The following is a 24,622-nucleotide window of genomic DNA, read 5'->3' on the forward strand; positions in this document are numbered from 1 at the left end:
GGATTGGAAGAATGGCTCAGGTCATGGAATACCAGTCATGAGGAAGATTGATAAATAAGAGCTTGAGGCTTTTGCATGCATACATACAAACATAATCATAAACACAGAGGCACTTAAATGCGCACACACAAATACACAAATGATACAACTCTCAGAATATGTAGAAAATTTAGAAAGCAATAGAAAATATATCCTGAGTAAGACTAGAATCAAGTGATAATTAAATTAGAAAATCCTCAAGTGAACTTTCTTCAAAAAAGTTTGAGAATATTACATAGGTAAACTTGAGATAGTAAGAGAGTCAAGTAATCAATAGTAAAGGGATTTGATCCATGGAGGAATGAATCAGAGACCCCGCAGATGTATTTGAAAATGTTCAAATCCTGTGTCAAATGTTAGAAAATCTTTGAAAATAGTACATGAAGAGTCTAAGAAGTCTAGTGGATAATATCACTGGAGAAGTTCAGAATTGCTAGTCTGTATCTAGATTAAATAAACCAAGAAACTATGGCAAGGCAAAGTGATACAAGGCTAGAATTCTAGCATTCAGACTGAGAGGAGATTAGAGAGTGGAATTACATAGTGATAACTTCCCTGGACTAGGTAGTATAATTTTGTCTTAATAAAACAAACCAAACAAGAAAGGAATACACAGTTGGAAGTTTGGGCTAATTTTGTCACTATGTTTTGAGAAGTTAAGTTTCCTATTACAATGCAACTCATATATAATCCTCAGGTGTGTTTCAAATGCTCTCTTCATTACAGAACATTTCTAGATGCAAAATGGCTCTTGATTCTCATCCAAAATTCTCTTATCATAATTCTGTTGGATTCCAAAGAATTGATGAAGGATTACAAAAGCTTAACCCCAGAGAAAAAGCAAAGTTCGTCTAATGTATGTCTTTGTAGATATTGCTAAATTAGAATTTAGATTTAAAATAAATGTTTTGGTTTTGTTTTTAATTACATATTCTATAAGACACTACAAATTTCTTTTTAAGTAGACGGTTTAATTGACAAATTCACAAATGATTCTTGCATTCTACTTGCCTAGAATATTCTTTCAAGAGAGTTATAATTAGAACTTAGTTAATAGATAATTCCAACAGTTCATGTATAAAATGATAATGTGAATAATGTAGACAGTGTTGCGAATAAAAAGATGATGTTAATTTATAAATTTAGAAAACAGCAATTTTTGAGGCTTTGGTATAACATGGTATGAAGAGAATAATTGTATGACATCTTCTTTTTTCTACCTCTATGTAACACAGGAAGCAATTTCCTAAATTATGTGCCTCTGTATACAATGAGAAAATTGCTAGGTTTAGGTTTGTTTTTTGTTTTATTGATTTGTCATAGGGCTTGAACTCTGGGCCTGGACACTGTCTCTGAGCCTGTTTATGTTCAAGGCTCGTGCCCTACCACTTCAACTTCAGTGCCACCTATGTCTGGCTTTTTTGAAAAGTTTCTTGGAGATAAGAATCTAGGGAAACTTCCTCCCTGGGTGGGCTTTGAACTGAAATCTTCCAATCTTAGCATCCTAAATATCTATGATAGTTAAAAAGCATAAATATAAATAATATTTGCAAGTGTTCTGATCTCAAGAATACCAGTGGGGGAAAATGATGTAACCGAGTTTATTGTGGTGTTATTTCCAGAACACAAAGGGCATCACATTAGCAGAGGTGTAGTATTTTTCACAATAGAGATAAGCTATTTGTGATGTGAATTAAAGGAATTTTGAGGTGTACCCTACAAGTTGGAAACTGTTGAGCTAGGATGACTTTATGGCATAAATCTTTGGATTGATGGTCAAAGAAATAATAACTTACACTGATAAAAAAAATTGCATACTCTTGAAGAAATAATTATTACAGGTGCGTCATAGTTTTATCCTCTACCAGAATGTGACTATTTTTCTGTTGATTTCTCAATCTGTAACACCTCACCGGAAACTGCATCTATTGCAGAATTTCATAACATGCCAACAGGAATGGAATGTTCAGAATTTGAAAATGAGTAGTTATCAGTCATAGGAATTTTGAAGAATACAGATATTCTCTCCTCTTAACAACTTTTAAAAGTTATGGGTTTCCATAGAATTAAACTGTTTTTGGGTTGAGTATGAGAAAGTACTAAATTTATTTTTTTCAAAATATTGTCAAGTATATTGTGAAAATATTATCTAGTTGGATTCAAGTTGATTGTCCTCTGATTAAAAAGGGGTAATTAATTCAAATTAGATGCAAAATAGTATCAATTTTTAAAAAGTTACTGCATAAAGAATAATATTTAGTATACCAATACAGTGAAATTTTTTCATGCAACTTATTTTGTAAATTAATTTTATTGTCAAAGTGATGTACAGTGGGATTACAGTAATTGTAAGGAAGTTAATACATAACTTTTCAAAGGTGTTACCCCCTCCTTCATTTTTCTCACAGTTTTCCTTCACCTCAATACTCCTCACAAGTTTTAATGTACATTTCCAACATATTGTCTTGTGAGTAATGCTATTGCATTGTCTTGCCCTTTGTCCTTTGTCTCCGCCATTTTGTTGTTCCTCTTCCCTTTCCTAATTAAGGTAAATGTATACACAATACACAGGGTACCAAAATCAAATACAGCCAGGGACAAACCATAGGGGAAAAAACCCAAAGAAAATAGAAATCACATAGTACATTAAAAACACAAACCGCAAATAAAAATCTGTTTCCATATCTTGGAGTTCATTTTGCTCAGCATCAGCTTATATAGTCATATATATGCATAACAAAGACACTGGAAAATAATAGTTTCATGGACACTATATCATGAAAACAGCATGTAACAGTTTTTGATGGTAAAGGTGGAATTAGGATTGGCAAATTTGCGATTCTGATAAAGGAATTTCAAAAGAGTTTTAAAATTATGCCAGGTAAATTTTAATCGTTCAAACTTTTAACAACTTAGCCTATTAAGAAAATTTAAAATTCCCTGGGAAAATAGGCTTTCATGCAAAGTAATCCATGTAGACTTAGTTGAGAGGGAGCAATGTTGAAGATGGCTCATTTTCACACTAAACAAACAAACCTCAGAAACCTTGCTATAAATCCTGTAGGTTCCCTTGAGAATTATCCTTACCCAGGACATATACACTCACTGTGTGAAACAAGGTTGTAATGGAATTTAAATTCATATTTCTTTACAAAAGACTTCAAAATTTGTGATTTGACCTTTAATTATCAAACAGAAATGCTCTGAAAAAGATAATTTGGGTCAAAACATTTAGGGACAAATTGCCCTCCACAATGAAAGAAGGTATTGGATATACACTTTTCTGTTTATAATACTTTCCACAATGTCTTTGCATGTGAAGCACTGAAACAAAGAAAAAATCTGATTGGATACCTCAAACCAATGATTTCACATTTCTAAGTAGCTCACAAAATATAATATCCTTATTAACATGAGATAGTAAAGACTTCTCTTATTACATTAGCCAAAAAGTTTTGGGATCAGAAAAGAATTGAGCAAATTGAAAAGGTAAGATAAGGTGTTCTTAGAAGCCCTAGCTAAAGCATATTGGCTTCAGCAGTAGAAGGATTCCAAAACTTTTTGATATAGATTTTGTTAATATTTTAGCTAACCAAAGTTATTTTGCAGAGACTATTTGGCTCACTACAATGCACAACAGATTGAATGAAGACATGAACATAAATTCCACATCCAAATAAAAGAGTTTAAAAAGAGAAACCATATACTTCTTCAGCTTCACTAGACTTGAAGCCAAGGAGGTGTGATTATTTGGAAATCAAGCAAGAACTATGAGGAGGACATAGAAGTAGGACAAAGAAGTATTGTCCGTTGTAACAGACACTGTCATTCAAGGTATGGGTGATATAACTCTATTTTTCTCCATATATCTTGTTGAGCAAATGCAAGACCAAGAGAAAATAATCTATTGAAATAATTTTGGAAAGAATAACTTTGTTCCTGATATGTTATCTAAGGAGAGACTTACGAGAGAAGATTAAAGTGGAGTATACTTCCTCTAAGCATTTGTTAGCAAAATATATCTTTTAGGTTAGAAGTGATTGAACCAAAAAGTGGGGGAGTAATTATTTTGTGGCCCTTTAGACACAAGAAGACTTTCAAGGTAAAAGAAAAAAAGTATAGATAATAATTTGTGATCACAGCTTCTTGGACTGATTTTATGGAGACAAAGTTTACATTAGAGTTTGTCCTCATTAAGATAGATGTTGGGTTTTCTTAGCAACCAAATGCAAGGGTGAAGTTTAATGGACTCTCTTGGATAAGTAAACAGCATGGTAGAAAAAAATGGCAAATAATATTTAGTAAATTAGTTTGGTTAATTACTTTGCCAGAACAAAGAATGAAAGATATAGTTCAAAATCACTTGACTTAAAAGTATGAAGAAAGCGTACTGAAGAGAGATGAGAGAAAAAATAGAGGACTCTTCTGTCTCCAGTGAAGTAATGTGTTCTTGATCTTGTTTCTTCCATTCTATCTTCACAAGCTATCAAGTGTGGCTGAGGACTGGAGTATTCATTGCAGACAAAGAGAACTCACAGAAGAAAATATTTGCAGCAGATGTTGGTGATTCTTAACCTTAGACAATCTATTTAAATCTGTTCAAAATTCTCTGCTACCCCAAACTGCCCACTTTGAACAACTTTGTTTGCTTTTCCCAAGACTACCCTTCATTAACTATTTAAAATTTTGAGAGGTCCATTCATCCTCTCTAGAGATTGCTGTTTAGTTGTGATTTTTGTGTGTTTTTGTTTTTTGTTGTGCTTTTTAACTAAATCTCAAAAGGTTGTGCACGTGTATTACAATAAATATGTCCATCAAATTTCCCAGTGCTCTTGGATCAGAGTGACTCCTTCTATCATTCTCAACCAACCTCTTCTCCAAGATTTAATTCAGATTTACCACTTCCTTTATCACATATCTACATTGAGTATTCTAGCTGTACTTGTCCCTTGTTCCATTTTTTATTCATTCTATGGCTTTCCTCTCTTTTTTCAACTTCCTGATAGTCATTCTGTTAAACTCTCTGTTAATACTTTGAAAGGTTTATATACATTCCATGGAGTTTCAATCCTGCTTATACTTGAACTGATGTCAGTTTATATTTCCATAATTCATTCATCTGCAATAACAATTTGCAAGACTGGAGACTTGAAGCCCCTAGACATGATTTTATTCTCATCCATTTGGAAGATTAATCTTTAGTCAACAAGAAAGATTAAAAATGGCTTAGAATATATTCCTAACTAACAAATTTTATAAATGGCGTTGTAATAGGGCTTGTGATTATTTTATTTTACATGGGATCATATTTTCTACTACCTATAAGTTTTGGAAAAAGAAGAAAACTATGATTTACTACTATAAAGGAATATGATAGAAACAGAAGACAGATTTTATGTTTGTCACATCTCTGATGAGTACCCATATGCATGACTTTAAGTCCTATTTCTTACTATGTTAAAAAGATAGGAAAAACATAAAACAACATGTGATAAGGCAACTATTTGTGACTTTTTAAAATGTACCTTATTAAGTGATGAAATTTACTTTATTAGCTAGTTTTTGGGTTTGAATTATGGGAGGGTGATCTATTTAACACATTCCTGGAAGGCACCTACTGAACAACATAAATGTTGGGTGGTACTATTTCTACACTTTAATGAATGGTTGAACCTGTTTGGCATTAGTGATGGGTAAATAAATCAACTCTTTTGTAACTTGCACCCTAAACTTGAAAAGTTTGCAATGTCACTAATTATCATCGACTTGTCAATTGTTATTTTGGGGAATGTGATTTTAAAAGATTATTTGAAAAGGAATCTGTTTTCAGGAGATTAAACATAGGTTATCATTTGTTAGTGAATGATAACATTTTTATACTGCAGAACCAAGTTTTCCTGAATTACCAGTATTTTGAAGCATTAACGATCTTCTCAATTAATGTTTTTGTGAATTATATTTGACCTGTAAGTCAAGTTTTCCTAGCCTTGGTAGAACAATTATGGATCTATCGTTCTAGGAACTATTTTTTGGCCTACTTATGCTGGACTGAAATCTTTCAGTAATTATTAGGAGAGGGGTATTAAAAATAATTTGTGACATTTGTGATCTTGTTCACTCATATGTGCTGGTCATTTGTAAATTGAAAGTTTGTATTACTGTACTTTCTTTCAGATTTTGTGATCTCATCTTTCATTTTAAGTTGCCTTTCATTTCACATTTGCTTACTGCTAATTCCAGTGTCATAAGGATTGACATGGATTTTTATTACTTTCCGTTGGCACATTGCATGGGCCTAGGTGAGAAGTCTTGCCCTTGTTACTTGATGATGCGGATAACTGAAACCTGACATCCTAGTACCCATGTGTCCTGCAGAAGAATAATAAGTTTTAGACATCATGTCAGCAAAATTTGGGTATAATCAGTAGGAATGCTTCAGAAATATGGAGAAAAACATTTTGGAACCAGTGAGTTAAAATAATAAACAGAGCAGGAGTGTAAATTCCCTTATAAATTAGAGGAAAATAACAATTTTTTTTAACAAAATGAATTCTGAAGACCAAGAACACTTTGAATGTTTATACCGAAGACATTGCATTGATACTGTTCATATATTAATATATATTCTAAACCTAATTATTTATATTCCAATCTATTTATTGTAATATATATCTATTTATTTGTCAAATTATCAGTTAATTCTAGTAAGCTTCACTGTGTGAAATAAAATATCAGCACATATAAATATAAAATATATAACTATATATAATATAAGAAAAAGGCACATGTTTTGCAATGTTCTATTGTGGTTAGGGTATCAAAGGTAACTGTGTTTTAAAGTATTATTCCATTATTTCTACCTCAGTGTTTGGTAGAGTTGGACCTAAAGCTTTACCATTTGTAGATTTACAGCCTAGAAGCAAGAGGAAACACTGTGATTAAAACATTACCAATTTAAGGCCTAATATCGAGGAGAAACATATAGACTTCTCTTGTACCTATGAAAATATTTCGTGAAAGAAAGGCAGTAGTGTAAATTCCTGCCTGGTTGGATAGTAGACTGGCCAGGATATTAGGTAATCATGCATATGAATTTTTTTTCACCTTCTTGGCTTTAGCTACTTTGAAATTTTAGGTATAACAAACAATTATATTTTGATAAAATACCTTCTAGTCTAAACGATTCTGTCTTAACTGTTCATCTCTCTATGATCCCTATTAACTAAGATTAGTTTTGTTCCAATAAGGAAATCTATGCTGTCAGGGTAAGATATTCTGGTTGGTCTGTTGCTACATGGAAGAAGAGTAAAGGGTCAGGTAGACATTTGTGCCAGTAAGACCTCATTTAGGAAATTTTAAGCTGCAGAAGTTTAGATGTAGCTCTTAAGCAAGGCTTACTTTGAATCCATTAGCTCCACAAAGCTATCTCAGTTGATAAATAAGTACTTGAAAAGCCATCACCTTTGGACCTAGCTATAAAGGCTTCAAAGTATGATCAAATTAAATGAAAAAGACTTAAAATAGTCATTGAAAAAAATTGCAAATCTGAGCAATCGACCAAACAATATAAGTTTTACAATATACACAGAATTTTAGAGAAGTAAGATCAATAGCATTTTAGGAACAATAAGTTTTCCTGGTTACAAACAGTCAACCAAGCATATATGCCTTTATAAAGACTGCATCATTAACTACATAAATTTACAGGATACTACATCCTTCAGCAGCACGTTTACCCAAATTACAACAATATAAAGATTAACATGGCACTTGCACAAGGATGATATGAAAATTTGTGAAGTATGCCATATTTGTCATTCTTCAGATGCCAGAAATGAAAAACAGTTATTAAAAATGATTACAAAAATACAAATGTAACAATACATGTAATTAATTGAACTAAAAGTTAGTTTGACATCAGTGTATTAAATCCTCACCTTAGAAAGGCCTTTATATAGCATCATCTTTACAAAACGTTTGAAATTAGATAACGTTGTCATTTTTTCCCAAAGAAATAACATAGTATAAGGACCTAGGAAAAAAAGGAACGTTAAACTGTTTCTATATGGAATGCTATCTGAAATAACACATTTAATAATGAACCTATATATTATAAAACAATGTAGAATTCAAAGTATTATATCTAAGAGAGAATGAAATAGATTATGGATATTATACGAACAAAATACAGATTATTTTAAAATATACTTTTTTCAGACAAGCACCAGAAATATCTTTAGTTTCTGTACTACTCATTTCAACAGATAAGTTAAAAATGATTTCTGATTTAAAAATCACAAACTCTGCAGAAATCATTATAGATGTATACAAACAAATCTTGAATACATTTTGACATCAAAGTCAGGCAATTCACTTGAAGAATACCATGGAGTCCACGTGTCTCTTTAGGATATGAACCTAAACAATAATCTAATACTACAGAGTTGAGGGAGATGAATTGCCCTCCTGAATAATTTACTTTTGGGTCAAATAAAAGCAGGCTTGCAAAAAGAGAATAGACTTTACAGAAACATGATGAGTTGATGTAAGTAGCTGCTTAGCTGATTTTGTTAATTTGTGAACTAATTCAGGGAAACAGAGTACAGAAAGGTAAAAAAAAATAAAGAAGGTCACATTGAAATACTCATTGGTGTGTGTGATACTGCCTGGGCACTATCCCTATGATTCTGTGCCCAAGGATAGTTGTCTAACACTCGAGCCACTATTCCATTCTGATTTTTTAGAGATAATCACATATATTTTCATGATTGGACTGGCTTTGAACAGTGGTCTTCAGATCTCAGTCTCCTGAGTAGCTAGCTAAGTGGATTCAGCCTCTGAGTTTCTAGTTAAAATTCTGACTGTCCTGTATGCTTCACTGCTCTTTTATTCTTTTCCTGCGGTAATCAGAAGCGTAACTAATATATGTCTAATTGCTTTAAAAATAATGTTACTGCTTGGCACCAGGGCCTCCCATCTCTACTCTTAACTATTTAGGAGGCTTGAGAACATATCCCAGGCAAAATTTTAGTGGACTTTCTTCTCAATCTATAGCTGGGTGCATTGGATCATTTCCACCATCCTGCACTATCTAAGAACTAAGATTGGAAGGACTGCAGAATCCAGACCAGCTAAGGTAGGAAGCTAGACAAGATGGTGTACAACTCTGATGCCATTGATGATTGGAAGTTTAAGAGGACAGATAAGGTGCATGTTCTTGTAGAAAGGGAATCACTATCCTAAAATTAACCACTGATATTATGCCAGCCTAACAAGAAAAATACCCAAAGTTGAAATCCCCACAATTTTCCACAACCAAAATAATTATATACATTAACATTCCAAAACTTAGTACAATGTGTCCTTTATTCTAATATCCTTATCAGATTATCATACGATGTGACAGAATAGTTCTACATCATATTATGATATATTTAAAAACACCTAGAAAATTCTTTCACATTTATGAAGTGCAAAAGAATGGCAAATTGCCTCATTTCTTACGTATTTGAGTATCACTAAAAATTCTTGTAGAAAAAGTTCCGGGAAGATGGCGGAGGAGAAGCTGGAGGCTAAACAAGCTCTTGCATAGAAAGCAGTTTTATTGTTCCAGTGAACAGTCCTAAGCCAGAAAACCACACCAAGTGTGCCATCACAGGAAGACAGTTAGTCCAGAGAGGGAAAATCCAGGCAAGGAGACAGATCTGAGCACTTGCCAGCGGCGGTGGTTGCTGAGGCCAGCCTTAGCCGCCCTACCTGCAACACAGAGAGTCCAGGACAAAGGCTCCAGACGAAGCAGATGAGCGGATTCTACTCAACCCCAGCGAAAGCTGACTAGAAGCAGATATTTTTATCCTGCAGTGTACAGACAAGGGACAACCCAGGAACCAAGACTCGGTGTGATTAGAAGCCTGGCAACCTCATTCCTTCTCAGGGAACAGAGGAGGGAAGGCCACCCCTCACCCCTCACTACCAGAGATCTTTGATACTGACAAAGGCCTGGCTGAGCAGCTAGCTCGAACTCAGGCCTTGGAAGAAAACAAGAGTCATGTAGCAAGTCACAGGAACCTAACCTGATCTGTTAGGCTCAGCTCCACCCAGGGAAAAGTCACCCAGCCTGGGGCCAGCAAGTTCTGACAGCCCCAGGAGTAGATTTCTTCACTGGATAAACAGAGCCAGAGGCTGCCCCTCCCTACAGCAGCCTTAAAAATCAATTGAAATTCAGTAAAATTAAACCCTGAGAAAGGCTCCAGGCTGGGCTCTGTGAGTGTCTCGCAAGCTAGCCCCTCAGGGAAAAGCTACTGTTTGCTGAAAGGCCTCAACTCTATCCAGAACCTAGCCTCATCACAGTATCTCCAAACTAGAGGAAACAGCCATCTCCCACTTTTTTGATACAGCAGATCTTCCTCCCATTGAACAAGCCTGGGAGGAGGATCACAAAATCCTGGGTAAAGCAGAGCATTTTTCTATCTGCTCAAACTAACCGACTTAAGAAACCAACCAAGCCACAGGAAAATCAAACACCACAAACAGACCAGAGACTCCAACTACAGACTGGTTAATGACACAAGGGAGATACAGGATCTTCCCATCCCCCCAAAAAATCAAAGAACTCTTTTTTTAGTTTTTTATAAAAAAAAACTTTTCCTAAAACTTTTTTTTAATTTTAATTTTTAACATTTAAAAAATTTGTTTTCTATTAACTTTTTTTTCTTCCTCTTATAATTTTTATTTTCGGAGTATAAGTGTGTATGCTTTTTTTCTTGTGTTTTTTTTTCTTTTCTCTATAATTTTTTTTGTTTAGCTCTACTAATCTTTGATCCTTTTTTTTCTTTCCTTATCATTCTTTTCACCTTTTCTGTTCTTTTGTTCTTCTTTACGTGACTTAATTGCTATTCTGCTCATCCTCAGATATACCCATAGTTGATTATTAGACCTTATCACCTATTGTGTACACACTTAATCCAGAAATTTATTACTCAATTCAAAACCAGTACTACTTCTTTATATCTATATAATATTTTAAGCATTTCTAATTTTAAGATTATCACATCTACTTTCTATCCCTACCCTAATCTTATCCTAATCAAATTGTTCTCTGAATATTATGTCTGCATTTTGCATAATTTTTAAGTTTTTAAGTGTTTCACTTTTTAATTTTTAATATTTGTTCTTCTATTTTATACCTTGTATCATTTTTTCTCTTTCTTTTCTTTTTTCTCTCTTTCTCTACTATCATTCTATTCAACCTATTTCCCGCTTTGAGATTAAGACTTAGTTAAGTTTACTCACCCTCTGCCTTTCCACATCCCTGTATTCATATTTGTACCCACATCTCTCCCTAAACCTGATAATTTCTGGTTTGCCAAATTCATCTTTGTGGTTCGTAGACCATTAATACATAGTTGTTTGATGTTGAATAGATATATCTGTTGAACTAGAGTGTATCTACAGACTTTTACGGTGCAACTACAGACTTTGTTTGATGCTTAACTTAAGATAGTGTTCTAGCACAAAACTGGTGTTACTTTCATCCCAAATGTCCAGGGCAAGCCAGAAAAACACAAGAAAAATGGCAAGTTCGAGTATCCTACACCCACTGATGATACTCAGCGGACATAACAGATAATGAACAATCCATTGGAGAGTTCCCCAAAAGCTCTACAAACACTACTGGAAAACATGGTAAATGAAAAGATTGAAAACCTAAAAAGAACACTGTATGAATGTGATAGAGAGAGAGAGGAGACAAGCCAAAGGTCAATACAGGAATATCATGAGCGTGAGAAAGCAACTCAAAGATTGATACAAGAATTGCATGAGCAGCTCAAGAACACTCAAAGAGAAATAAAGAAATGGCATGAGCAGGCTGAGACCAGTCAAAGAGATAGAAAGGATTTGGGGAAACTGGCCAAGAACAGACAAAGAGAAAGAGGAATGGCACGAGCAGGCTAAAAATACTCAAAGAGAGCAACAGGAATCACGTGAACGTGAGGAAGCTAATCAAAGAATAATATAGAAATTTAGAGAGCAGGATGAGAATACACAAAGATCACTAAAGGCAATCATGGAATCCATAAACAGAGAGCTGAAAGAACTCAGGGAGTCCACAAAGAGAATGCTGAATGCAAACCAACAGAAGGAATGGGAGTCCACGGAAACCATAACCAATCAACTAGGTTATTTGATAATAAAAACTGAACACCAAATTAAGGAAGTAGAGAAGTTCATACAAGATCTACAACAAAGCTCCAACAAAGAATTTGAAGCCATCAAAGCCAACCAACTAGAAGGAAAAGAAATAAAAAACAAAGTAGAAAGTCTTGACAGTAGGTTAGACCATGCAGAAGATTGAATCTCAGGATTGAAGACAGCCTAGATATTATAGAGAAAGCACATATAACCATCCAAAAAAATCCAAGAAATATGATAGACATATTCAACACTTTGAAGACACCATCAGAAGGCCTAATCTGAGGATAATGGGTGCAGAGGAGCACCTAGAGACAGAAGTTAATGGTCTAGGAAATTTGTTTCACAGCATCCTAGCAGAGAAATTCGCAAACGTGCAAAAAAGTTAGGCCTATTCAGATACAAGAAGCTTTTAGAACTCCAAATAGGCCAGACCACAACAGGACATCCTATTGTCACATAATCCCCACAGAATCAATTCAGACCAATGAAAACATCCTTAAATCTGTCAAGGAGAAAAGATCAATCACCAATAAATGCAAAACAATTAGAATCACCTCAGATATCTCAGCAGAGACAATCAAAGCAAGAATAGCCTGGAAAGATGTATGCCATGCCCTAAAGACAAACAACAATCAACCAAGAATACTTTACCCAGCTGTATTCTCCTTCATAACCGAATGGCAACTAAATACCTTCCATAGCAATGAAAAATTGAAACAATATATCTCTACCTAACGAGCCCTACAAAAGATTCTTAAAGATGTCCTACACATAGAAAACCAACAAGACCACAATAGAGGCTAAGAAACTGCACCCAAACTGAGAATCCAAGAACCATAGCAAGAACCTAGTTGCCCCAGCCACCAAGAAGGATAAAATGGCAGGAACTCCCAAATACCTCTCTGTCCTATCTCTTAACATTAATGGACTTAACTCTCCAATTAGCGACAGACACTGTCTAGCTGGATTAAAAAGCACGATCCTTCTGTTTGCTGCCTTCAGGAATCTTGCCCCCCCCCAAAAAAAACAAACACATTTTCAATGTGAAAGGTTAGAACAATATCTACCAAGCAAATGGCCTCCATAAACAAGCTGGAGTTGTAATCCTAAAATTAGATGAAATAGATTTCATATTAAAATTAGTAAGAAGAGATAAAGAAGGTCGCTACATATTAATTAATGGATCTTTCCTTCAGGAGGATATTAAAATTCTAAATATCTATTTGCCAAACAACGGAGTACCCAAATTTATCCAAGAATTATTACTTCCCCTCAAATCCCACATAGATCCAAAGACATTAATTGTTGGGGACTTTAACACATCACTTTCCCCACTAGATTGATCAACTCGGCAAAATCTCAACAGAGAAACCGAAGATATAAACAACTGCATAGATCAACTAGATTTAACAGACATCTACGGAATATCTCACCCAACAGCTTCAGAATACACTTTTTTTCTCAGCAGCACATGGAACATTTTCCAAAATATACCACATTTAAGGACACAAAGCGAACTTGTCCAAATTAAGAACATTGAAGTTATACCTTACATTCTCCCAGACCACAAGGGAATAAAATTAGAACTCAACACCAAAAGCCACCAAAGAAATTCCTGTAACACATTGAGGCTGAACAACACACTGCTGAATCACTAGTGGGTCATGGAAGAGATTAGAAAGGAAATTGAAATGTTCATGATATTCAATAAAAATGAACACACAAACTACCAGCTCCTCTGGGACACAACAAACCAGTACTCAGGGGCAAGTTTATAGCTCTGAGTTCCTACATGATCAAATTGGTGAGATCTGAAACCAACAAACTAATGAGGCATCTGACCCTCCTTGAAAACAAGCAACAATATAAATCCCAAACCAGTAGATGGAAAGAAATATTTAAAATTATATCAGAATCAAATGAATTAGAATCCAACAAACTACAGAAAGAATCAATCAAACAATGAGTTGGTTCTTCGAAAAAAACAAAATTGACAAACCCTTAGCAAATATTATCAGAAAAAGAAGATCACACCCAAATAAATAAACTTAGAGATGAGAATGGAAACATTACTACAGAAACAACCAAGATTCAGAACATTATAAGGGAATACTTCTCAAAACTTTATGCTAATAAGTTTGAGTTAAATCATCTTAACAGGCCCATATCAAGTATTGAAATAGAAACATCAATAAGAGACCTCCCATCTAAGAAAAGCCAAGGACCAGATGGTTTTACAGCAGAATTCTACAAGGCATTCAAAGCAGAGCTCATACCAATACCTCTCCAACTCTTCAATGAAATTGAAAGTGAAAGTTCACTACCGAATTCATTCTATGAAGCCATCAAAACCCTCATCCCAAAACCAGGCAGGGACTCATCAATGAAAGAGAACTATAGACCCATTACTGTGATAATCATTGATGCAAAACTTGTCAACAAAATTTTGGCCAATCAACTTCAAAAGTTCATCCAAAAATAATACACGATGATCAAACAGGATTCATTGCAGGGAAGCAAAGCTGGTTCAATATGGGCAAGTCAATTAATATAATTAATCACATCAACAAGAGCTAGGATAAGGACCACATAGTTATTTCAATAGATGCAGAAAAAGTATCCAACAAGATCCAACTCCCCTTTATGATGAAGGTTCTGGAAAAATCAGGAATCCATAAAACAATCCTCAAAACAATAAAGGCTGTATATGACAAACCTACAGCCAGCAATATACATAATGGTGAAAAACTAAAGCCATTTCCTCTTAACTCAGGAATGAGACAAGGATGTCCAGTCTCTCTATTGCTATTCAATCTAGTATTAGAATTCCTAGCTATAGCAATAAAGAAGATGCAAACATAATGGGGATCCAAATAGGGAAAGAAGTTAAACTCTCCTTCTTTGCAGATGACATGATCTTTTATTTAAAAAATCACACAGAATTCACTCCCAAATTACTCAAATCTTTGGCAAAGTAGCACAGTATAAAGTTAAATCTCAAAAATCAATTGCTTTTCTGTATGCCAACAATGAGAAAAGTGTGGCTGAAATTGGGAGAGCAATTCCATTCTTAATAGTGCACAAAAAATAAAATATCTAGTAATTAACCAAAGAAGTGAAGGACTTCTATGATGAAAACCTTAAAAACTTGAAAAAGGAATTCAAAACAGAACTTAGAAAGTGGCAAAACCGGAAGGTGATGGGAAGATGGCGGAAGAGAAGCTGGAGGCAAAACAAGCTCTCGTATAGAAAGCAGTTTTAGAGTTCCATTGAACAGTCCTAAGCCAGAGAATCACACCAAGTGTGCCATCACAGGACAGAGAGATAGGCCAGAGAGGGAAAATCCAGGCAAGGAGACAGATCTGAGATCTTGCCAGCAGCTGCCGCTGTGGCGGCAGCGAAAGCGGCAGCGGCGGCCACAGACGCCATACCTGAAACAGACAGAGTCTAGGACAAAAGAGCCAGATGCGGCGGGCGAGCAAATTCTACTCAACACCAGCCAGAACCGACAAGGAGCAGACATATTCATCCTGCAGTTCCCAGACCAGAGACGACCCAGGAACCAAGACTCGGCCTAAGTAGAAGCCTGACATCCTCACTCCTTCTCAGGGAGCACAGGAGGTAAGGCCACCCCTCTCCCCCAGTACCGGAGATCTTCATCTTGGATACCGACAAAGCTCGGAAGAGCTGCTAGCTCCAACTCAGGCCATGGAATAAAACTAGGATCATTTAGCAGGTCACAAGAACTTAATGGCGTGACCTGCCAGACTCAACTCCACCCAGGGAAAAGTCACCCAGTTCTGGCGCCAGCCTTAGGAGTGGCTTTCTTCATTGGGTAATCAGAACCAGAGGCTGCCCCTACCTTTAACAGCCTCGACATCAGTAAACAGAAACCCTGAGAGTGGCTCCAGGCTGGGCTCTGTGAGTTTCTCATAAACTAGGCCCCGGGAAAAGCCACTGTTTGCTGAAAGGCCTCAACTCTACCCAGAACCTAGCCTCATCACAGCATCTCCAAACTTGAGGAAAAAGCCATCTCCCTCTTTTGTGATACTCAAAGCAAACCCCCCCCCCCACATTGCATGAACTTGGGAGGAGGATCAAAAAATCCTGGGTAAAGCAGAGCATTTTTCTGCCTGTCCAAACAAACAGACTTAAGAAACCAACCAAGCCACAGGACCATAAGCAGACCAGAGACTGCAACCAGAGGCTGATTACAGACACAAGGGAGATATAGGATTTTTCCCAACCCTCCCCAAAAAATCAAAGAACTGTTTTTTTTACCTCTTCATGTTTTTTTTATACCTTTTACAAAAAAAATTTCTTTTTTAAAACGTTTTCTAATTTTTAATTTTTACCTTTTTTGAAAAAAATTGTTTTAAAGTAACTTTTTTCCCCCTTATAATCTTTATGTTAGGGATACATATGTGTGTGCATTTTTCCTTCTATTTTTTATTTCTTCTTTTAAATTTTTTTTTCTTTTTGTTTTTTGCATAGCTCCATTGAACTTCTGATCCTTTAATTCTTTCTTCCTTATCCTTCTCACTTTTCCTCTCTTTTGTTCTTCTTTATGGGAATAAATTGTTGTTCTGCACATCCCCGATAAACCCTAGCTGAATATTAGACCCTATCCCCCATTGTGTACACACTTAATCCACAAATTTATTACTCAATTCAAAACTACTGAGACTTAAATTCCTTAATAGCAGTACTACCTCTTTATACCTATAAAATATTTTAGGTATTTTTATTTTTAAGTTTTTCACATCTCCTTTATATCCCTCCCCTTCTATCATTATATCCACGTTCTTTGAATAGTTTGTTCTCGATCTGCATATTATTAATTTTTATTTTTCTATTTTTTTCTGGTCTGTTTTTGTTCCGTTTTTCTTCTTGATTTCTCTCTCTCTACTTTCATCCTATCCAAACTATTTCCTGCTTTGAGATTAGGACTAGTTAAGTTAACTCTCCCTGTGCCTTCCCACATCACTCTATTCCTATTTTTTACACACATCTGTCCCTAACCCTAATAATTTCTGGTTGACCAAATTCTTCTTTGCGGTTCGTAGCCCATTAATATATAGTTGTTTGATGTTGAATAGAGGTATCTGTTGAACTAGATTGTATCTGCAGTCTATTGACTGTGCAAATTCAGACTTTGGTTGATGCTTGCCCTAAGATAGTGTTCTAGCACAAAACTGGTGTTACTTTCATCCCAAATGGGCAGAGTAAGCCGGAAAACCACAAGAAAAATGGCAAGTCTGAGTATCTCCACTCCCACTCAGGATAATCAGGGGACAGAAGAGATAATGAATAATCCAGAGGAGATTTCCCAAATAGTTCTACAAACACTGCTGGAAAATATGGTAAATGAAAAGATTGAAAACATACAAAGAACTCTGTATAAGCGTGATAGGGAGAGAGAGGAGGCAAACAAAAGGTCAATGCAGGAAAATATTGAAGACCTACAAACGATTCTGTATGAGCATAGGAGGGAGAGAGAAGAGGGAATCCAAAGGTTTATACAGGAATATCATGAGCGTGAGGAAGCTAATCAAAAACTGATACAGGATTTGCATGAGCAACTGGAGAATACTCAAAGAGAAAGCAGGCATGGCATGAACATGCTGACAACACTCAAAGAGAACTATAAGAATAGTATGAACATGAGGAAGCTAAGCAAAGAGTAATACAGGAATTGAGAGAGCAGGATGAGAATACACAAAGATCACTAAAGGCATTCATGGGATCCATTGACAAAGAGCTGAAGGAAGTCAGGGAGACCACAAAGGGAATGCTGAATGGAACCAAACAGAAGGAATGGGAGTCCAAGGAAACCATAACCAATCAACTAAGTGATTTCAGAATAAACACTGAACACCAAATTAAGGAAGTAAAGAAGTCCATACAAGCTCTAAAACAAAGCTTCAACAAAGAATTTGAAGCCATTAAAGCTGACAAATTAGAAGGAAAGACATAAAAAACAAAGTAGAAAGCCTTGACAGCATGTTGGACCATGCAGAAGATCAAAACTCGGGGACAGAAGATAGCCTAGATATTATAGAGAAAGAACATACAACCATTTAAGACAAGTACAAGAAATATGATAGATCTATCCAATGCTTGGAAAACACCATCAGAAGGCCTAATCTAAGGATAATGTGTGTAGATGAGCATCTAGAAACAGAAGTTAATGTTCTAGGAAATTTAACAGGATCCTAGCAGAGAACTTCTCAAACATGCAAAAAGATAGGCTTATTCAGCTACAAGAAGCTTTTATCAGTCCAAATAGATCAGATCATAATAGGACATCCTACCATCACATTATAATCCACAAAGGACCAACTCAGACCAAAAAGCTGTGAAGGAGAATAGATTAATCACCTATAAAGGGAAACCAATTAGAATCACCTCAGATTTCTCAGCAGAGACAATCAAAGCAAGAAGAGCCAGGAATGATGTATGCCAAGCCCTAAAAACAGACAACTATCAACTAAGAATACTGTACCCAGCTAAACTCTCCTTCATAACTGAAGGCCAAATGAAAACCTTCTATAGCAAAGAAAAATTGAAACAATACATCTCCAACAAACCAGCCCTACAAAAGATTCTTAAAGACGTCCTACACATAGAAAACCAACAAGACCACGATAAAGGCCAAGAAATTGCACCCAAACTGAGAATGCAAGAACCAAAGGAAGAACCCAGTTTTCACAACCCCCAAGAAAGTGGATAACATGGCAGGAAATCCCAAATACCTCTCAGTTATATATCTTAACATTAACGGACTTAACTCTCCAATTAAGCAACACAGACTGTCTAGTTGGATTAAAAATAAAGATCCTTCTTATGCTGCCATCAGGAGTCACATCTTGCCCGTAAAAACAAACACATTTTCAATGTTAAAGGCTGGAACAAAATCTACCAAGCAAATGGCGCCCATAAACAGGCAGGAGTTACAATCCTAATATCAGAAAAAATAGACTTCAAATTAAAATTCGTGAGAAGTGATAAAGAAGGTTGCTACATACTAATTAAGGGAATCTCTCCTTCAGGAAGATACTACAATTCTAAGTATCTATTCGCCAAACAATGGAACTTCCAAATTTATCCAAGAAACACTACTTTCCCTCAAATCACACATAGATCCAAAGACATTAATTGTTGGGGATTTTAGCACACTACTCTCCCTATTAGATAGTTCAACTCAGCGAAACCTCAACATAGAAAATGCAGATCTAAACAGATGCATAGATCAACTAGATTTAACAGACATCTTCTGAATATTTCATCCAGCAGCATCAGAATACACGTTTTTCTTAGCACCTCAGGTAACATTTTCTAAAATAGAACACATTTTAGGAAACGAAGCAAACTTGTCCCAATTCAGAAACATTGAAATTATACCTTACATTCTCGCTGACCAGAAGGGAACAAAATTAGAACTCAAAACCAAAATCCACCAAAGAAAGTCTGATAACACATGGAGGCTCAACAGCACACTGCTGAATCACGAGTGGGTCATGGAAGAGATTAGAAAGAAAATTCAAATGTTCATGCTATTCAACATAAATGAGCACATAAATTACCAGCTCCTCAGGGAAACATCAAAGGCAGTACTCAGAGGCATGTTTATAACTCTGGCTCCTACATTAACAAATTGGAGAGATCGGAATCCTCAATTTAATGAGACATCTGAACCTACTTAAAAAAGAGCTGCAATAAAACCCCAATCCAGTAGACGAAAAGAAATAATTAAAATTAATTCAGAATTAAGTGAATTAGAATCCAAAAAACTATAGAAAAAATGAACAACACAAAGATTTTGTTCTTCGAAAAAATTAACAAAATTGACAGACCCTTAGCAAAACTTATCAGAAAAAGAAGAGAACACACCCAAATAAATAAACTTAGAGATAAGAATGGAAACATCACCACGAAAACAACCAAGATTCAGAACATTATAAGGGAATACTTCTCAAAACTTTATGCTAATAAGTTTGAGAACTTGACAGAAATGGACGTTTTTTCTAGCAAATATTGACATGCCAAAACTAAACCAAGATGAGTTAAACCATCTTAACAGGCCCATATCAAGCATTGAAATAGAAACAGCAATAAGACACCTCCCAGCTAAGAAAAGTCCAGGACCAGATAGTTTTACAGCGGAACTTTACAAGGCCTTCAAAGCAGAGTTCACACCAATACTCCTCCAACTTTTCAATGAAATTGAATGAGAAATTTCACTACCGAACACATTCTATGAAGCCATCATAACCATCATCCCAAAAGCAGGCATGGACTCATCAATGAAGGAGGACTACAGACACATTTCTTTGATGAACATTGACGCAAAACTTCTCAATAAAATTTTGGCCAATCGACATCAACAATTCAACCAAAAAATCGTACACCGAGATCAAACAGGATTCATTTCAGGGATGCAAAGCTGGTTCAATATATGCAAATCAATTAATATGATTTATCACATCAACAGGAGCAAGGATAAGAACCACATGGTTATCTCAATAGATGCAGAAAAAGCATCCAACAAGATCCAAGACCCCTTTATGATGAAGGATTTGGAAAAATTAGGAATACATGGAACATTCCTCAATACAATGAAGGCTGTATATGACAAACCTACAGCCAATATTATACTTAATGTTGTAAAACTAAAACCATTTCCTCTTAACTCAGGAACAAGACAAGGATGTCCACTCTCTCCACTTCTCTTTAACCTAGTATTAGAATGTCTAGCTACAGCAATAAGACAAGATGTAAACATAAAGGTGATCCGAATAGGGAAAGCAGAAATAAAATTCTCCCTCTTTGCAGATAACATGATCTTGTATTTAAATAATGCCATAGACTCCACTCCCAAATTACTCAAGCTGATTCAAAACTTTGGCAAAGTACCAGGGTATAAACATAACCCCCCAAAATCAATGGCTTTTCTGTTTGCCAACAATTAGAAAAGTGTGTTTGAAATTAGGAAATTAACTCCATTTGTAATGTCACCTCAAAATATAAAATAACTAGGAATTAACTTAACCAAAAAGTGAATGACGTCCTTGACGAAAATTTAAAATCTTGAAAAGGAAATCAAAACAGAACTTAGAAAATGGCAAAAGCTCTCATGCTCCTGGATTGGAAAGATTAACATCGTGAAAATGGCAATACTTCCTAAGGCTATCTACAAATTCAATGTGATACCTATCAAAATTCCAACCTCATTCTTCAAGGAAATAGAAGAGGCAATCCAAAAATTCATATGGAACAATAAAAGACCCCGAATAGCAAAAATGCTCCTCAACGGAAAAAACATTGCTGGAGGAATATCAATAGCTAATTTCAAACTGTACTATAAAGCCATAGTAATCAAAACAGTTTGGTACTGGCATAAGAAGAGACTTCAGGACCAATGAAATAGAATTGGAAACGCAGAAATGAACCTACAGACCCATAGCCAACTAATTTTGAATAAGGGAGCTAAAATAATAGAATGGAAGAAAGACAGCCTCTTCAGTAAATGGTGCTGGCAAAATTGGTTATCTACTTGGAGAAAACTAAACTAGAACCTTATATATCACCCTGCACCAGAATCAACTCCAAATGGATCAAAGTCCTCGGAGTCAAAGCAGACACTAAGAAAACATTACAGGACGAAATAGGAGAAACCCTAGGCCTCCTTGGCTCAGGCCAAAATTTTCTTAATAGAGACAGGAAACACAACAAATCAAAGAAAGATTGGACAAATGGGATTGCATGAAGTCGCAGAGCTTCTGCATGGCAAAGGACATAGCTAGCAAGATCAATAGAAAGCCCACAGATTGGGAGAAGATCTTCACTATGACCCAGCAATCCCACTTTTGGGCATTTACCCAAATGTTTACAAACTAGACCATGCTAAAGCTACCAGCACAACTATGTTTATTGCAGCATTATTTACCATATTTAAGATATGGAACCAACCCAGATGCCCCTCAGTAGATGAATGGATCAAGAAAATGTGGTATATATACACAATGGAATTGTATGCCTCCATCAGAAAAAAATGCAATTTCCCCATTTGTTAGGAAATGGAAAGGCTTGGAAAAAATTATATTAAGTGAAGTAATCCAAGCCCAAAGAAACATAAGTCCCATGGTTTCCCTTATTTGCAGTATCTAGTATATGTATGAGTCAAGCGGAAAAGGTCAGATAATGTGATGTTAGGAAAATGAACCCTTAAATATGTATTTAAATGGTTTTTTTCTTTCGTGCATTTTTTTCTAACTCATTTATAAGATTATTTCTTTGTAGCTTTGTATGTCCCTCCCCCACAGTATAACCCCTGGTTTCACTATATTTGATGTCGGTATAATTTGTGGAGGAGACGGGGAAAAACAAGTCGTTTTAAGGATAAAGGTGGACCCGATGCAACTATGAGAAGTACAATTTGTCATGTCAAAAACGAACTTTACAACTTTGGTGCCAGGGGAGGGGGGGGATTGGGTGGGAGCGCGGGGGGTGGCTGGTAGGTGATGTGAAGGGTAAACAAAGGAGGAGGCTGCAATTCTTGATATGAAATGTACTCATTATCTTGCCCATGTAATTGTAACTCCTTTGTACAGTATGTTTACAAAAATTAAAATTAAAATTAAAAAAAATACCTGAGCATTAAAGTAGATAAACACTTAATGAGTTTTATAAGAATTATTTAATCACACATGGAATTGTAATGTCATTAATTTTGAGATTAAATAATCAAAGAACTTTGCCTTATGAAAAAAAAAAAAGTGGCAAAACTCTCATGCTCCTGGACTGGAAAGATCAACATCGTCAAAATGGCGATACTTCACAAGGCTATCTTCAAATCCAATGCGATACCTAGAAATATTCCATCCTCATTCTTCAAGGAAATAAAAGCGGCAATCCAAAAATGTATATGGAACAATAAAAGACCCTGTAATATCTAAAACGATCCTTAACAGAAAGAAAAGTGCTGGAGGAATATCAGTACCAAATTTCAAACTCTACTACAAAGCCATAATAGTAAAAACAGCTTGGTACTGCCACAAGAACAGACCTCAGGAACAATGGAATACAATTGAAAACCCTGAAATGAACCTACAGACCTATAGCCATCTAATCTTCGATAAGGAAGCTAAAACAATAGAATGGAAGAAAGACAGCCTCTTCAGTAAATGGTGCTGGCAAAATTGGTTAACTACATGTAGAAAACTAAAGCTAGATCCTTATATATCACCCTGCACCAGAATCAACTCCAAATGGATCAAAGACCTTGAACTCAAAGCAGACACTCTGAAAACATTACAGGATGGAATAGGAGAAACCCTAGGTCTCCTTGTTTCAGGCCGAAATTTTCTGAATAGAGACCCGGAAACACAACAAATCAAAGAAAGGTTGGACAAATGGGATTGCATAAGGTTGCAGAGCTTCTGCAGGGCAAATGACATAGCTAGCAATATCAATAGAAAGCTCACGGATTGGGAGAAGATCTTTACTAGCCATACAACGGACAAGGGTCTCATATCTAAAATATACTTGGAACTCAAAAAATTAAACCCCCCAACAACAAATCGGCAAACAAACAACTGCCCAATAAATAAGTGGGCTAAAGACTTACAGAGAAATTTCTCAGAAGAGGAAAGAAGGATTTCCAATAGACATATAATTGAGATACCGCCTCACCCAAGTTAGAATAGCTATAATCAAGAAATCTCATAACAACAGATGCTGGAGGTGATGTGGACAGAAGGGAACCTTACCTCAGTGTTGGTGGGAGTGTAAACTTGTTCAACCACTTTGGAAAGTAGTATGAAGGTTCCTCAAAAGACTCCACATAGAGATCCCCCATGACCTAGCAATCCCACTTTTGGGCATTTATCGAAATATTCACAAACAAGACCACACTTAAGCTACCAGCACGACTCTGTTTATTGCAGCCTTATTTACCCTAGCTAAAATATGGAACCCAGATGCCCCTCTGTAGATGAATGGATCAAGAAAATGTGGTATATATACACAATGGAATTCTATGCCTCCATCAGAAAGAATGATATTGCACCATTTGTTAGGAAATGGAAAGACTTGGAAAAAATTATATTAACTGAAGTAATCCAGGCCCAAAGAAACTTAGGACCCATGGTTTCCCTTATTTTCAATAACTATTATATGTCTGAGTCAAGCAGACAAGTTCAGGTAAGTTGATGTTAGGAAAATGAACACCAAGATATGTATTTCAATTTTTTCTTTTTCTTTCAGGTGATTGTTTCTAACACATTTATAAGATTATTTCTTTGTTTCTTTGTATGTCCCTCCCCAATAGCATAACCCCTGCTTTCACTGTATTTGAGGTTGGTATAATTTGTGGAGTGGAAGGGAA

The 24,622-nt window shown here is 35.7% G+C and overlaps 1 pseudogene; it reads left to right on the forward strand.

The window, feature by feature from the left end:
• The first annotated feature begins 7,754 nt into the window (after positions 1-7,754).
• On the forward strand, positions 7,755-7,854 carry LOC138818934 (U6 spliceosomal RNA; annotated as a pseudogene).
• The last annotated feature ends 16,768 nt before the right edge of the window (positions 7,855-24,622 follow it).

Source organism: Dipodomys merriami, unplaced genomic scaffold (genome assembly GCF_024711535.1).
Source record: "Dipodomys merriami isolate MVZ:Mamm:240054 unplaced genomic scaffold, mDipMer1.0.p SCAF_799, whole genome shotgun sequence".
Classification (NCBI taxonomy): Eukaryota; Metazoa; Chordata; class Mammalia; order Rodentia; family Heteromyidae; genus Dipodomys; species Dipodomys merriami.